Source organism: Fukomys damarensis, unplaced genomic scaffold, assembly GCF_012274545.1.
Source record: "Fukomys damarensis isolate Sample0158 unplaced genomic scaffold, DMR_v1.0_HiC HiC_scaffold_9, whole genome shotgun sequence".
NCBI lineage: Eukaryota > Metazoa > Chordata > Mammalia > Rodentia > Bathyergidae > Fukomys > Fukomys damarensis.
The window spans coordinates 39740938-39745836 of record NW_022900921.1 but is presented as its reverse complement, the minus strand read 5'-3'; the positions used below and the strand labels follow the sequence as shown (position 1 = coordinate 39745836).

General features: G+C 37.7%; 1 pseudogene; it reads left to right on the top strand.

The window, feature by feature from the left end:
- Positions 1 to 539: 539 nt before the first annotated feature.
- LOC104872041 lies at positions 540 to 4675 on the top strand (annotated as a pseudogene).
- Positions 4676 to 4899: the final 224 nt, after the last annotated feature.

Genomic DNA, 4899 nt, shown 5'->3' with positions numbered 1-4899 from the left:
TAACACCCTCACCTTTCACCTTTCTACATCTTGTCGACAAGGGGGGAATCCATACGACGCTCTGGAGAGTCTGTGTAAACTGATGTACAGAGAACACCTGGTCCTGCTCCCATCATTCAGGAGGAGCTCCACATTGGTGTCACTCCTACATCGGCATGTGTTTAGATTATAAAACTGTGCACCCTATCCCAGTTCTTCCAGATGACTCATATTTTCTAGCCAAGTCTCCTGGGTTGTGTGTGTCTATACTCATATGAACTTGTGTGTGTGTCTGGCATCTGAGCCAATATTCATATGCAGAGATGCTAGCTGAGCTATCCATACATCCTTCCTTCTAAAGGGAGGCCCAGGGTCATCAAGCAGGGCTGGGCTATGGGAACTCATGTGAGGGCCCAGACAAGTACACTAACAGTTGGCTTCAGGCCCACATCTCTTTGCACCTCACCAGCTGACCATCCAGAAGCACCATCTTGCCCAACGTGAAGGAAAGGGACTTAAACAGGCCTCCTCCACCCTTGCCTTACGGAAACAAATTCCACATGCTGAGGTGGCTCTTGAGCCCAAGATCAATTCTTTTGGGGAAAGACTATGATGGCGTCATAGGTAAGAGATGTCCTCTTCCTAACTCCTGTAACTTGTTAATACATTACAGCTTCCAGTATTTCATTCATATGTTTTGTGTCACAATAATGAAAAGCTGGATACAGGTTATTTATGAAGAAGAGGTATTTTTAACTCACAACCTTGGAGACTGAAAGTACAAACAGCACAGCACGTTATCTATGAGCTGCATCACTCCACATCATGGGCACAGTGGCACACAGCATGCAGGAACAACAGTAGCAAAGAGAGATTGGTAGGACCAAGCTTTTGTAATAATCCTCTCACAAAAAATAGTAAGGAGTCTCAGAACCAGTACATCCCAGAGGCACTTCCCCTATGACCTAGGAACACATTGGGTTCACCAAGACCCCTCTCTCAAAGTTTCAACACTTCCATCAGCACCAACCAGGGGATCAAGACTTGAATCTCAATGGGGACGCAAGACATGTTCAAACCACAGCATAAGTTATATATAAAGAGACAAGTTTACCAAAGAAGGAATTAAGATTGCTAATCAGCTGATAGTGTGATGATCCTCGGCTGATTTAATCACATGATCTATAAAAAAGAGAGAGGAGAGTAGATAAGAAATGTGAGGTGCAAAAAAGCACCGCCCATCATTGTTAGCTTTGAGGATAGAGCAATGGGGCCACAAGGCAAGAAACTGGCGGACTCTGGAAACTAAAGATAGTCTTCAGTTGACAACCAACAAGGAAGTGAGGGTCTCAGTTCCACATCTGCAATCACAAACAACAGACTTCTAGCAATAACTTTATTAAGTGTGAAGCCCATTCTTCTCCAGACTCCAGAAAGGAATGCAGCCCTTCCAGCACCTTGAGTTTTACCTGGTGAGATCTCTGTTGGGCTTCTGTCTCTAAGGCCTATGAGAGTTGATCTGTGTTTTGTTGGAATCACTGAGTTTGTGTGGCTTGCTTCAGCAGCAATAGGTAATAATGCACATGGTAATAATGCATACACTGTACTGGGCCTGTGCTATCTGCTTTACATGACTGATTGTGTTTAAACTTCACTACAGTGCTGATAGTTAATGGTATCATTATTTCCATTTTATAGAAGGGGGATGTTCATTTTCTAGGGCTCCTATAACAAAGTCACAGGCCTTGTCTCCAAATACAGTTGTAGTCTTGTTAAAACTTCAACAGATAAATTGGGGTTATACAGTTCAGCCCATAATAGGGAGACAATGTGAGAAAAAAGCTATGTCCCTTGTCCAATATTATACAGCAGCTAAGTAAGAAGTTAGGATTGGATTCCAAACTGGATGAACTCTATTAGTCAATATGTAATTATGCTTCCTGAGGTATTAGCCCAAATCCATTAAGTAACTGTTAGTCTTCTAGAGCATGAACACACCTGCATGTGTATACACACACACACACACACACACACACAGAGCCTAGCCACTTTTGCTACTCTACTGTTGGACTGGCTAACCCCAACTATTCTTTTACAGGAATGTCCACTTGTGTTGATTATGAAATTTCTCAGAACTTTTTGGTTCTTTGAATTCTGGTGACACTTGTCATAAACTGTAAAAGAGTTTCAGCTATCACTCCAATCAGACAAAAAGTCACATGGAAGTTTGGTTTGCTGCTTCAGAAAGACTTAGACTCATGTCTGTCCCTCCTACCACTCCTTCCCATGGGAGATCAAATATTTTGGCTCCAGTGAAATCAATCATATTAAGAAACCTGAAAAATAAGTTCAAAAAAGTCATATAAAATCTAGAATAAAAATTTATTCGTTAATTGAGAAGAAAAACCCCCAGATCTTCAGCAGATAATGTGGTTTCTTTGACTATCTGATGAAGGCCAAGATGATGAACATCACAAAAACAGTGAACTGATAATAAGGTGCCCAATCTCTGACATTTCTCTGTCACTGTTTTTCAGAGTTCTAAACTGGAGTAACAATCATCATTATGAACCATGGCTTTGCAGACTGTGACTCACTGACTTACAACAGGGGTTTCACCTTACGTTAATCCCTCAATGACTTTTCTTTTTCATATTTGATATTATTTCCTTTTTTTGCAAAGAGCAGTCATGACACAGCATCCATGACCCAGGGAGATCACCCATGCAGAGTCTTCCTGCAGAGCTTTGCTGTGGTCTTAACAGGAAACTTCTCTGTTTGCCCAAAAGCAAATCTACAATTTTGTAAAATCTAAGCAACCTCAGAAGGAGGGAGGACCAATTGGTTTCTCCCGAGGAGCTAGGAAAGTGTTCTTCTAAAGATATAGAAGCTTTTCCTATAACTCCCATGTCAGCAACTTCAGCTGGAAACCAGGAGGCCATCAGAAGAGGCACCTTGGTCATCCTACATTTCTCCTATTCTCCCTGAAGCCAAGAGAGAAACCAGGATTCCACTTGTTACCCAAGCATCTCCAGAGCAGAACAAAGGAGGAGATGGGTCTTGAATATTTATTATGTCTCAGAGGCAGTGGAAGTGACAACCATTAACATGTATTGAGTCAGGTACAGTGTGTGCATCATTTCATTTGATATTTCTCATGGTAATAGCATGACAAATGTGTGTGTCCGGTAGACACACATACACACACACACACACACACACACGGAGTCCCATAAATGAAAGAGCACAAATAACTGTTCCAAGGATTACTATTAACATCTTAGTTTATAACAATATATACTGTATGTGATTTCATTTATATATGAAAAATAAATATATGTAAATATTTCTTTCTATATACTTATTTATAGATGTTTATTCAAGGCACTCCCATTATGTATTTGTTTATAAATATAAATGACATGTTCATATTTTAATATATAAGTAAAATAACTCAAATATATAAATAAATATATATTAAAAGAAATGGCAAGTGAATTAAATTGATTCACTAGAAAATATCTATTTAACAAAAATGGAATACACATGAGTCATATAGAAAAATTGCAAATAAATACTACTTTATCAGTGATTATGTTAAATATAAATGGATTAATCTCTCCTATTGAAAATCTAAGATTGGTATAGTGGATTCTTTTGAATGATCAAGATATTGTATACACATACTATACATACTTTGGATTAAAAGACACAAACAGATTAAAAAATAGAAGAATAGAAAAAGATACACCATGTAAACTGTAACCAAAGGAGCATGGAATGATTATGCTAATATAAAAGACAGGTTTTAAGAAAAACTACTAGAGACAAAAACATTTAGAAAGATTAAAGAATCAGTTAAGGAGACAAAGCAATTATAAATACGTATGCACCTAAGAATAGAGTCCCAAAATACATTAAGCAAAGCTGACAATACAGGAAGGAAATCAAACAATTTAACAATAATTATTAGAAAATTCAATACTCCATTTTCGGTAATGGACAGAACAAGAAAAAGATCAGTAAGTAAACAGAAGATTTTTAAAAACACTATAAACCAACTAATGTTACATCTGTAGGTGATTCCACACATTTGATGAGTAAAAGATAATCTTTTCCACAAATATTGTCAGCACAGTAGGACATCTACATGAAAAAGAATAGGGATGGATCCTTAGTTCCCACAATATAAAAATTAATTCAAAATGGATTCATAGTCTAAATATAAGCACTAAACTATAAAACTAGATGATAACCCTGGATTGATTACACAATACTTTATTGAATATGACACAAGCACAAGCAACTAAAGAAAATAGATGAATTAGATTTGATCAAAATTTAAAACTTTTGTGTATCAAAGGATACCATCAAGAAACTGAGAAGCATCCTAGGAAATGGGAGGAAATATTTGCAAATTTTATACCTGCTAAGAATCTAGTGAAGCTACAGGCAGAGAGCAGGTCAGAGTCCAGCAGCTCAGCAGGAAGGGGGACTGGTGCATGGCAGATGTAGTCATGAAGACAGATACTTGTTTGGGGCTGGGAATTTTCTCACTTATTTTCTTTAAAAGAAGAGCATGGTCACTAGCTTTTTACTCTGGCAGAGGACTGGGAATGGCTATTCCAAATGTCAGTATGATTTCCAGCCTCCAGCTCTTCCACACAGAAAATACGTCAAAGAGCAGGAGCAGTAACTTAAACCTAGAACAGCCCACTGAAAAGCAAAGAGAATTCATGTTTACTTATTAGGCAAATCACATGCCCAGGAGTAAGCTGACATTCTGTAACAATGTTATTTGTAATGCTTTCATTCCTAGTAATTGCTTATGTATTTGAAATTAAATGTGGTTCTTATTTTGTATTTTCTCTCTAAAAATTGTAAGGAAATAGTCTTAAAAGAAATTAAAAAATAAAAGAA